General features: G+C 39.0%; 2 pseudogenes; both read right to left on the bottom strand.

The window, feature by feature from the left end:
• Positions 1–8,642: 8,642 nt before the first annotated feature.
• LOC115304761 lies at positions 8,643–9,202 on the bottom strand (annotated as a pseudogene).
• A 2,638-nt stretch (positions 9,203–11,840) lies between these two features.
• LOC115305134 overlaps positions 11,841–12,709 on the bottom strand; it is a 1,542-nt pseudogene continuing 673 nt past the window's right edge.

Below are 12,709 nucleotides of genomic sequence, written 5' to 3'. Positions count from 1 at the left end.
ATATATATATATATATATATTTTATTGTTGAGTTCTGAAAAACTAGGCATGGTTGTTGTGTTTTTTTTTCCCACTGAGATTATGTTTAATAAATGTTTAGTAGTCCAGAAGAATGGAGATAAAAAGATAAATGGGCACCACGTGTGCCCTCAAGGAATTTCTGTCTAGAGGAAGATTTTAGATGTGTGTTGAATCATTCAACAAATATTTATTAAGTGCTTACTGTATGCCCCTAAACAACAGGGGACAAGACAAAGACATTGCAATCATGCTCATCCTGTGGAGAATGGAGATTGACAATGAATAATTCTACAATGTGTCTGCCATCACAGTCCTAACTTAGTGCTGTTCAGCAATACTGCTGGCCGCTGGCTGCTGTGCACATGGTAACATCACTTCACCCTGACCCTTTGAAAGCTAGGCGTGGTCATGTGGCTTGTTGTGGCCAATGACACAGACACAGAAATTACTTGTGTCACCTGCCGGCAGAACCTTTAAGAGCCCACGTACAAATGATCACACTCGCTTCCCACTGCTGCAGTAATTGTGGACACAGCATGTTAAATGAGGCCTTGTCCCTCTGAGACCCTGAGTGAATACCACAGGTAGAGCCTCTTGCTGGCCTGCAGTGGACACACTGCATGAGCAAGACACATTTTGCCGTGTTTAGCCACTAACATTCGAGATTACCAGTTACCACAGACGAGTCAAAACCTCTTGGAAAAAAGGGGTGACTAAGTGTCCCGTGGGAAAGTCAAGCATGATTAAACATATAAAAAAAATGATACGGATACAAAGGAGGTTCTATTTCAGACAGAGTGGGTTTTGACGTCCTGTCTGATAAATTGATATTTGATCCAAGACCTGAAAGAAATCAGAATGGTGGCCATGAAAGTATCTGGGCAAAGAACTGTACAGGCAGATGGAACAGGCATGTGCAAAGGTCCTGGAAAAGGAGCATATTTGGAGTGTTTGATGTGCCCAGTGGGGCTGAAGCACAATGAGCATGAAGAGAGTGGTAGGATGTGAATTTGGAAAGGTTAGTGGGAGACAGCAAGAGGAGGAGGGCTTTTGTGATCCATGTGTATTATATGGAAGGTGCAATGGAAAGCTAGAGATGTTAAGAGAAGGGTGGATGGGATTTGAGCTGGTCATCTTTGATTCATACCTTTACCTCACCTCTTATCTCTAACTCATGATGGAGTTTTAATTGTATCTGGGATCTATTTCCCAAGCCCCATCCAAGCCCCCCCTGCCACTGCTTTGGTTCCTGCTTTTAGCCTTGACATGAATCATGGCAATAGATTTCTAACTGGTCGAGTCCTTTCATTTTTGTAGCCCAGATGAGTATTCTGTGCTACAGCAGCTCCCTCCAGGAATGCATCCTTCACAAACTCAAAACTGATAAAGTTACACAGCCCTGGTGATAACACACAGCCGTGGCTCCATACCCTCTAATGAAAACTAAACAGACCCAACTCCTTAGCATGGAATTTGAGGCCCTCGTTCATTATGCCGGCCCATAGATCCTCTTTCCCAGTCTTGAGTCTCACCCTTACCCCTCCTCCCTCCCCTCCAGAATGATCTCACTGTTATGGCTCCTTCCACACCATGTTGGGTCATGCTTCTGTATCTTTGCACATGCTGTTCTCTTTATCTGCCAGCATCACTCCTGCTGAATCATGGCCTCTTCTGCAAAACTTCCCATGCACTGACCTCACAGCAGACCCCCTAAGGCTCCTCTATTTTTTACTTTAGCATTACAGAGATTATAGACATGTTTACAGCCATGATACAGTGTACATTTATTTACCTCTTTATGTGGTTTTCTCCTCTTCAGTATGTCCATTCTTGAAGATGAAACTTTATGATTCACTTCTCTGACCAGGCTGGGCCCTGCAAGGGGTTATTGTGATGCCTCCTTAAAAGGCATTTTTCGAAAGATTTTCCTAGGCCTCACCTCCTACCTCTGTTCTGAGCCCAGTTGTTCACTCTTCTTCCAGCGCTTCGTTTTACTCTTTGTGATCTGCTTTGGGCTTAATGTTTAAAGTTCATCATATTTCCAGCCCCAGACTTTACTTTGAACACCAAAAACTGACAATCTTTGGTCTGTTTCAGTCGACCCTGGTACCCGCACAACCACTCATGCCAGGTCCTATCCTTAGGTTCAGCCAGCAGGTGGTCCTTGCTCATCTCTACACACAACAGCTGTTCCACACAGGACTGCAGAATCAATCCAACCTCCCCGTGCAGAAAGGGATACGCCTTCTTTCTCCTGCACTGTGTGTCCCCTCACTGCCACCAATCTCTCCCTCCATAGGAGCAAATTTTCAAAAAGTTTGAGGGTGAGTGGCGGCAGTTTCCCACAGCAGATTGGGTGGCCCCACTGGAGCCAATCAGGCTTATCTTACACTGCCTTCCTCCCTGCCTGTCTCCTTTCCCCTTCAAGTTGCTGGAAATGTTTTCAGAGCCATCACTTACAATAGAATTAGTAGAATTTGTCCAAGCCTGTCTGAAATGGGGTACAAAAACCACAAGAATGAAGTTGTGCGCTTTTTTTACTTAATACTTGGCAATTCTTCTCAAATATGTATCCTGATATGGGAGAGGGGTCAGAATAAGCTATACTCCTTGTCAGACTCTGTTATGTTAGCATGAATCTCTTCCTGGGGCCATTTTGCCTCAAAGAGTGTGTTTTGAATCTTCTCTGTCTTGGAAAAACCCGCAGGAGCTGTGAGTAAGAATGGTGGCATGCAGGGGCCTGAGTGTGGGCTGGGAACGCTCCAGAGTTTCTGGGAAAGCAACATAATTGTGGCAGGAAGAATTTCTAGGCAATACCGATTTCAGGGAATAAAGGTGAAAGTGAAGGGAAAATAAAGCTCAGAAATCAAAATGAAGAATCAAATAAGTGCCTTTCCTTTTCAATGGCCTCATTAAGCCCATGATTCCCAAATTGATAAAAAGAAGATTCAGTGTTGGGATTTTGAGATCGTGCTGTCCGTGTTGGCTTCACAGCTAGAACATAAAAGGAATTCTCAGGCCTCCAGCTAGAAGAAAGGGCACCGAAGGTCAGAGATGTACGTCATGGTTAGTTCCAAATCTCACAAAGGGAAGGGAAGAACTGGCCTTGACCATGCAGCCTGTTCCGTTGAAAGCCGATGGTGGCCCAAAAACATCTGCAAGGAGCCCTCAAATGGTATGTGACTGACCCTGTGATGTCTCCTCGACTTTCTGATTTTAGCATGGATTAATGGCTCATGATGTTGCTCGACAGTGCTTTATTAAAACCAGAACTAACCTCCCTTGAATTTGAGATATGCATAAGGTTTTTTAAGAGACCACTCTAGGAATGGGTTGGAGTCCGTTGGAAAAGTACAAAAGCTTGTTTTCATGTAGAGCCCCATTTATCTCAATGTTTGAAATAAGATCCTAACATCACAGGAAGGCAGTGAGGCATTTCACCTCAGTGAGCATTGAAGAGACAGGAGAAGGCACAGAGAAAGTTTCCCCAAGAATCCGTCAGAAGGCTAGGGCTATGTTTCTCAACGCACTGAGATCGCCTGGAGATTCTTATTTCCCAGAGAATGAGGATAAGCTCAAAAGGTTCCAAAAGAGAAAAGTAGGGCAATTATTGGAGTAACTGGAATACAGTCGCTGCCTCAACTGTGAGGTAAGAAGAAAATATTAAATATTAAATTCTATTCATGTAACATATGAAATATATTCATTTACTTTTCATGTTAAGTTATATTATTAATATATTAATTGAATTACATATAATTTTATATTAACATAGCTTATTAATGTAATTATAAATAATAATTTAATAAATATTAATATTAGATTTATTAGATGCATATTGACCTAATATATATAAAAGGTATTGGATCAGATACTGCCCAGCATTCAAAGAACCTATAACTCCTATATTACACAAGAGTTCTAGTGACTGCAAATGGGAGTCGCTCCCCAGTTCCTTTTATGAAGCTAGCAAAACAGTGCTATTAAAATTCCACAGAGCCACCTGGGTGGCTCAGTCAGTTAAGCACCTGACTTCAGCTCAGGTCATGATCTCATGGTTCATGAATTCAAGCTCCACATTAGGTTCTGTGCTGACAGCTCAGACTCTGGAGCCTGCTGTGATTCTGTGTCCCCCTCTCTTTCTGCTCCTCCTCCACTCATGCTCTCTCTGTCTCTCAAAAATGAATAAATATTTTTAAAAAGATTTATATAAAAGAAAATTCCACAAGGCACACACAAAAATGAATAAAAATAAAATTCCACAAGGACAATAGACTATGAGAAAAAAATTTATGCTAAACATAGTTATAAACATAGATGCACAAACTTTTGGTAAAATTTAGTATTTATTACTCTTTTACAAAAGCAAACGAGGAAGAGTAAGAGCAAAGAGAAGAAAGGAGGAAGATAAAAGGAAGATAAAAAGATGTAGTAAATATGGAACAAAAAGAAATTTCCTTAACCTGATGTAGATACCGTCCAACAATCCAAAGCAAGTATCGCACTAAAAATGAAACATTAGAAGCCTTATTTTTTAAATTGAGATGTAATTGACACATAGCATTATATTAGTTTTACCTTTAAATGCAGGGAGAAGTCAAAGATGCTCACTTTTACTGCTTCTATTCAGGATAGAATTCCAGAAACAAAAACAAAAAAAAAAAAAATGAGAGAGAGAGAGAGAGAGAGAGAGAGAGAGAAAGAGAGAAGAACTCAATGAGTGAGCAGAACAGTATGGTCAATATTAGCCAATAATGTGATTATCTACATATAAAATTGAAATAATCTATAAGTGATTTAAAATTAATGAGAGTCCATCAAAGTTGCTGTCTGGAGAAGCAATATATAAATATAATCGTTTCACTATCCCTAATAAACAACCATTTAGAAAATGTAATTAAAGATCTCATTCACAATGGCAGCAGAAAGATATAAGACCAGTAATAAAGATAACAAAAGATGTACAATATCTTAATAAATAATATAAAAATATATTTCAGGACAGGGGCACCTGGGTGGCTCAGTCAGTTGAGCATCCAACTCTTGATCTCGGCTCAGATCTTGATTTCAGGGTTATGAGTTCAAGCCCCATGTTAGACTCCATGCTTGGCATGGAGCCTACTTTAAAAAATGGACATAAAATAAATAAATGAAAACATATAGAATGTTAATAGATGAAAATACTCAGTGTTGTACTGAAAAATTGAATTACAATTTTTCTCTAAGTAGTCTATAAATGTATTGCCATTCTTACTCAAATCCTAACAGGGCTTTTCATTGAATTTGACAAAGTAACCCTAAAATTCCTGTGGAAGAACAAAGACAATTTCAAAAAATAAGAATAAGGAGAGGAACATCTTGCCTTCCCACATATTAAGATTGATTATGAAGCTTTAGTCTTTAAACAATGTGATATTTGTTTGAGGTTAAATAGATGGACTAATGGAACAGAACAGAAAACCCCAACCAGACATACACATACAGAGAACTTGGCATACGTGCCCCTGGTGGGGGGAAGGGGTAGAGTGCCTGACTGTGGCAGAATAAATAGTAGAGAAAGAAAGGTCTATCTAAGAAGTGAGGCAGAAAAAACTGACTATATCCTTAAAAAAACAAATTCCTACAGACTTTATATATAAAAATGAATTCTGTGTTGATTAAAGGCCTATGAAATGCAAAACTTTAAAATTATGAGAAGACAATGTGGAGAGTATCTATATAGAGAGACATATCTTTATGACTTTGTTGTATAGAAGAATTTCTTAAATAAAACACAAAATGTACCTCATGAAAGCAATTCAAATTTTCTGTATAACAAAGGCCATCTACACTAAATGTAAAGACACAGTATTAGAAGACAATATAGAAGGTACACTCAAGAAAATATTAGTATACAAAATGCACATTTTAAAAATCTATAGATTAATGGGGAAAGGGTCATCAAAAAGAAAAGCAAGTAAATGATCTGAACAGACAATTCACAGCAAAAGGAAAACAAATGGCAAATAGCCACACAGAAAGATTTCCTGCTTCTCTGGTAATTAAGAAAATAAAAATGAAGCAAAAGTGAGATAGCAATCTATGTGAAGTTTTTTGGCAAAACTTAAGAAGTCTTACAGCGCATGTGTTAGAGCATGAGTTATAGTGATGTTCTGTGAGTTCACTGTTAGTGAATCAACAACATATATTGAATAAGATGTCTTTAAACAGACACACACATAAAACAAAGTTATGTGTTGATAGATTGATAAAAATGTTGTGAGCAGACGTTCTTGGGAACCTAACCCTATATTTTCATATGTTCTTGGTATGTCTCTTACACTGAAATCAAATTATGGGTGGAGGTCCATCTTATTTTTACAGAATGTATATAACACCTCCAATTTGGAAAGACTACTCTAGGAACTAATAGGAACTAATATGATCAAGGGTTTTGGGGAAATAAATATGCTGAGAGATTAAGAAGGCTAGGCATAAATTTTTTTTAAAACTGAAGTAAAATAACTTCACTGATGAGTGTTATACAAAAAGGCTCATTTTTTAAAATTCTCTTCTAGATGCACTGCTCTTTAACCTGAACAGTGCCTTATCTTTATGTTATGGTAAAAGAAAAATAAGAGTCTTCCTAAACTTATCTAAACTGTTTTTTTCCTGTCCAGTGCTCTTACTTTTCTTCGTCATTGTAGAGTCCCATAGCTGTGAACAAAAAGACAAGCACTGTTTCCTCAAGCTCTCTCTTACTTCCATTGTCCCTCTTTGGCCCTGTATACCTCACAGCAATGGTTCACTTGAATCAAGAGGAATACAGGACCCTCCTCTGTAATGCGAAAGCCTTAAAGGACCGTTTCAGCCATATGACCCTGTCCCTTGTTATCACAGAACGGGAGATCAACCAGAGGCCTCTCACTCTGCATTTGAGCTATAAAACGCTTCTCTATCTTCTCTCAAAGTAGAATGTACAGCTGCAATAAGGAGCCTTTATTTTATAAGAAGCCATTAGCTAAATATATTATGACAATTTATTTGTGGGATAACAATAACTACTATGTTCTGAGTATCTACCATATTTAATTATCTCCTCTACATTCCTGAAATGGCATTATCTATGGCCCCTTTCTGAGCTATAATATTGAAATGAATGCCAAGGAACATGATTTAATGAAGGAAAGAGAGAAATCGTTAAATGTTTAGCATTCATAAACTTGGTTCCCCTTTGTAGTTTCCTAAACACAAATCTAGGACTTGAACCTAGATACACCTGACTGCAAACTTGTCCTCTTTCTGCCTCATGAACTCTGACAGGCACTACTAGTCACAGCCCCTCACCCATATTCTTCTTTGCTAATAGAATCTTGATTGTTTTCAACATCAGAGAAGACCAAGTGCTTCAGAGGCATTTGTTCCCTTTCCAGGCCAGAGCCAACTCTTGAGGTTAAATCAAATAGGGTATTTTCATTCTTATTCTAGCAACAATTGAGCAATGGGCACGTGTTCAATAAGACATTTGGTAAATTTGGTAGGAATCCTCTTGAGATATTTTCCTTTCTCTTAAAAAATAATGATGTAGGGGCACTGGGTGGCTCAGTCAGTTAAACGTCTGACTCTTGATCTCAGCTCAGGTCTTCATCTAAGGGTCGTGTGATCAAGCTTTGCATTGGGCTCCATGACGGGCATGAAGCTTACTTTTTAAAAATACATATATAAATAGCCCATTGATTTTACTTATATTTTTATGTGTGGCTTCTTGGTTTTTACCTCTGTGATGTGATGTCCAGCACTTTGGTAGCTCACTTGGAACACTGGAGGAAGTTACTCAGAAAGGACTCCAAATGACTCACAACAATGTCCTAAGGATAACAGAGTGGAAAAGAGAAAGAACCTAGAAACCTAACAAAATTGTTGACTTGATTTAACTAAACCTTGTATCTCTCCAAATGAGATAATACAAACTTTTTGGTTTGTGTATTTTGGATTGGATTTTCTTTTACTTAAGGTCCAAAATGACCTAACTGACATTTGGTTTATAAAATAAGATTTGCTTATAGATGGTTTGAACACCTAGACATAAATTTTTGTATAAGTCAAGAAAGAGGTTTTCTGGCTTCACTATGGGATGTAGGAAACAGGAAAGAACATCACTCCATACTTATGACCAAAAAAAAGGGACTAGATAATTTACAAAATTTCAACTTTTTTATTAAATCTATCACACACCTGTGGTCTCAGAACAAATAGTTAATGTAAGAAATGCAAACAAAGGGGGCTCCTAGGTGGCTTAGTTGGTGAAGCTTCCAACTTCGGCTCAAGTCATGATCTCATAGTTTGTGAGTCAGAGCCCCACGTCAGGCTCTGTGCTGACAGCTCAGAGCCTGGAGCCTGCTTCAGATTCTGTACTTCCCTCTGTCTCTATCTCTTGCCCACTCACACTCTGTCTCTCTGTCTCTCTCAAAAATAAGCATTAAAAAAAAATAAAGAAATGCATACAAAGATGCCTCCAAGAAGAGCACCTGCCTGGCTGCCGCAAACACCAAATAGTATACAAGCGTGTAAGAAAAATTTGGCTAAATTTGTTTTTTTAATTCAGCATCCAAAATCTTTTCAATAACAAAGTGGAATGGGGGTTAGTTTTTGTAGCCAAGGCTGGCCTTGAAGCCTCTGGCCCACTCCAACTTCTGGCCCTTGAATTGCATGTAGGATTTGGTGTGGCTGCACAGAGTTCCTGGGACCTTACTGAAATACCTGTATACCTCTCGGCTCTTGCATGGACCAGAGAGTGAGATGGTGCCACAGCCCTTGGGGAAGTCCAGGGCCAACTGGTCAAAGGTAAGGATCCTGCCCCCAGCTTTGAGGATGCAGCTCTGGGCATGGCTGCTTACCTGGACCATGTCCACCTTTAGTTTGGGCACCTCCTGACACACACAGTTATAGTCCCTACCACCACAGCTGTTTCGTCTTCCTGGCCAGATAGCTTCATCTTACAAATCATCCAGGAAAGGGACAGAGGTGGTCAGTTGGTACGATTCTGGAACAACTTCTTCAGCATACCTTAGCTAACGGTAGAGTTGGTTCATCTGACCAGAAACCCAGACAACTTGACCAACAGTCTCAGGTAGGTGTCCTGGCTCTTGGGCTCCGTGCACTGAGTCATTCAGGCCTTGTTGTGGCAAATGTCAACTTCCATAATGACACCTCCCACTCTACCATTTCTGGAAAATTAAAAATTTTGCTAAAATTGTTAATGAACACTTAAAAGTCAAGTGTGAGAGTACATGGCACAAAGTTTAGAGGGAAAACTAGAACTGCTGAGAGCAACAGAGATCAAGAAATTCACACCCACCTGCAGGGCCTTCTCACAGACCTCACTGAGTGTGTATGGAAAACTGGACACAGAATGAGTATGAAGAAGCATCCCTTATGGTACAGACTTCGAGAAGGAAAGAGCATCCACTGAAATGAAGGCATGAAGATCTGTTCATATCCTCTTCTTTGTCTTCTACAGAATAAAAGCCTTATCCCATTGGAGGAATGGCTTTAAACCTTGTTACTCTCATGGTACAGATGAAGACACATTGCAGGTGAGAAAAGGAACAGAAAAACCCTTTGGGAAAGGGCAGAAATATATCTAGACTCAGATCATTAGAGATTGCCAACTTCTGGATGAGAAGAATCACTGAGAAGGCCCCACCTCTAAGACACAGGATGGAGCACCTATCTTAGACTGGGACTGAAACAGAACAACAAAACACATCTCCATTCCACTCCCAAAACCAGACTAGCAAACTCAAGAAACAAGTAATCAGTCCTCAAAAGTATGGAGAGAGTCCTTTGTGAGGGACAGGCATAAAGGGAAGACTTAAATCTGAGAGTGAAGAAGACATTAAGAAAAATCTTCTGGCAAACCACTCCCTACCCTAAACACAAGGTAATGCTAGAAGTTGAAGCTTGTGGTATAGCTTGTAACCACAACAAGAAAATAATCCAAACCCAGCGCTACTGTTTTGAACAACTTCCCACACACTAAAGACCTAGCAAAAATAAAAGACATGCCCATTATCAGGCATGAACATTATTTACCTCAGTTTGCACTGTTCTGCATAAGATGTACAGCTTTCAACCAAAAATTGCAAGACACACAAAGCAAGAAATAAAAATAACACACTATTAAGAGAAAAAACAATCAACATAATCACACTTAAACATGACAGAGATGTTGTAACTATCAACCAGTGACCTTAAGCATCCTAAAGAGACCCTTCAAGAAGAAATCAATAACCTGACTAGTCCTGTATCTTTAAAAGATATTAAATTTCTAATTTGCTTTTCAAAAAAGAAAATTCTGGGTCCAGATGACTTCATGGTAAGTTCTACCAAATTTTGAGAAAGAAATAATAACCACTTTTACAACTCTTCCAGAGTTTGTATATAGAAAAAGTGGGATATCTTCAGCAAAAACTGAGCAAACAAAAAATAAAAAGGAACATCTATAATGGACACCAGGCATCTACCAAAAACTACTACCTTATGTCATACTTAAGAGTGGGAAACTGGATATCCTGCCTTCCTCAAGATTGGGAACAATTCAAAGGTGCCCTTCCTACAAATCCTTTACAACATCATACTAGAATTCCTAGCCAATGCAATAAGGCAAGAAAAAAAAAAGACATATATATATTGGAAAGGAATAAATAAGCTAGTCAGGAATCATATAAATGGCCTGAAATTTTATCATATTTGCAAATAAAAAAGTTAACCTGCCCTGTTTTCATGGATCCTGGCAGAGGGCACAAGATTCCTGAGTTATATAAAAGGATTTAGTACTTATAGCAATAGCAATCACCAGAATATCAGTATTTTCTTGTACTGGAAACTCTAACCCCAGTTCCCAAGGACAGCATGAAAAGGGCCAGATGCAAATCTGCAAATGGTTAGGGAATCCAAATATTTTATATTGGCTGTCACTGATTATAAGGGGCTGGGGCTGAGGGTAGAATCTAACTACCAAGAGGCACAGAAAGTATTTTGGTATGACAAAACTGTTAAATATTTTTAATATGGTGGTAGTTATGTGACTATGCATTTGACATAACTCATAGAACTTTGTACTAAAAAGAGTATATTTTACTATACCTAAACTACACTATTTTATGAAAAATTCTGGAGAGAGATACAAATAAAAGTGTTATTAAAAAATTAAATAAATTATTCATTATTTCACCTTAATGGTTATCATTTTCTACATTGCTTCCACTTTGATTCATTTTGGGTTTCATAATTGATTTTTTATGTGAAAACTGTTTCTATATTATACCTGTGTGATTATTTTTAGATATAAATTAATAGAAACTTGGTTTAAAATGTTATTAATATACAACCTTGAATTCATGAACGTTTTCTTTTTTTAATTTTTAAATTTTTTTTAAGTTTATTTATTTTGAGAGAGATAGATAGAAAGTAAAAGTGGGAGAGAGAGAGAGAGAGAGGGAGAGGGAGAATTCCAAGCAGGCTCCACTCTGTCAGCACAGAGCCTGATGCAGGGCTTGAACCCACAAACCATGAGATCATGACCTGAGCTGAAGTTGATCACTTAACTGACTGAGCCACCCAGGTGCTCTCATGAGCATTTTCAATTAATTATTTTATAAGCACCATTACGCTATTCCCACAACTCCATGAAGAATAAAGGAAAATGTAATCATGAGCCACAGAAGTTAAAGAATTTACCAAGACTCATGCTATGACCAGTTCAGATCAGTCCAACTAAAGTCAGGTGCCTTGAGTCTTGTGTGCTACACTCCTATGGTTGGATTAACTGGATCTGGCTACTCTTCAAGGTCAAAAATACATAACACCCAACTGCCAGGCAAGGGGAGAAATCAGAGGTAGGAGCAAGATTACCAGGCCAGAGGTAGACATACCAAGATGGAGATGTGAGAGAAAGTAGACTCAGTGGATAGGAAACAAAGAAGGCCAAAAGCTTTGGGAGTTTGACCAACTTTTTTCCGCCATACTGGGACAAATCAGAGGTAAAGGGGACACACGGAGAAAATTCAAAGCTTTAGACTCTTTGGATGAAAAAGGATGGGGTCAGGAAGGCCACTTGCCATGTGAGAGGAGAGGGTCTGAGGCTGAATAACCAGTTCAATGTGGGGAGTCTTGTAACCTTTCTGATCCTGCTACACAGATTAACTTTTGCATTCTCCATTCACCTAGCCCCCCTGAAAGGTCCAGAACTGATCAGTAAACTCACAAACAGCTGATTTTTGTAGAATAAACCATTAAGCCAATAGACTAACTTGATGATGTTAGCAATCTGTCAGATGTTTTGGTATCTTTTGGACAGAACCCTTCCATCATCACTTCACTTCATGTTTCAAAATATGGTCTTCTATTTAAAAGGAAACAAAGAATAGCATAAAGAACACATATTTTGTTTTGTTTTAAGAGAGAGCAGGGGAGATGCAGGGGGGAAGGAGAGAGAGAATCTTAAGCAGGCTCCATGTTCAGCCTGATATGGGGCTCAATCCCATGACCCTGGGATCATGACCTGAGCTGCAGTCAAAAGTTGGATACTCAACCACTGAGCCACCCTGGCACCCCAAGAAAGAACATATACTTTGGGGTCAAGCAGACTTGAAGCCATTCCTTCTGGGTCATTTCTGCTTGTTGCCATCTAGCTTTTCCAAATAAT

The sequence above is a fragment of the Suricata suricatta genome, chromosome 10 (assembly GCF_006229205.1).
Source record: "Suricata suricatta isolate VVHF042 chromosome 10, meerkat_22Aug2017_6uvM2_HiC, whole genome shotgun sequence".
In the NCBI taxonomy this organism is placed as follows: Eukaryota; Metazoa; Chordata; class Mammalia; order Carnivora; family Herpestidae; genus Suricata; species Suricata suricatta.
This window is presented reverse-complemented; position numbering and strand designations above follow the sequence as displayed.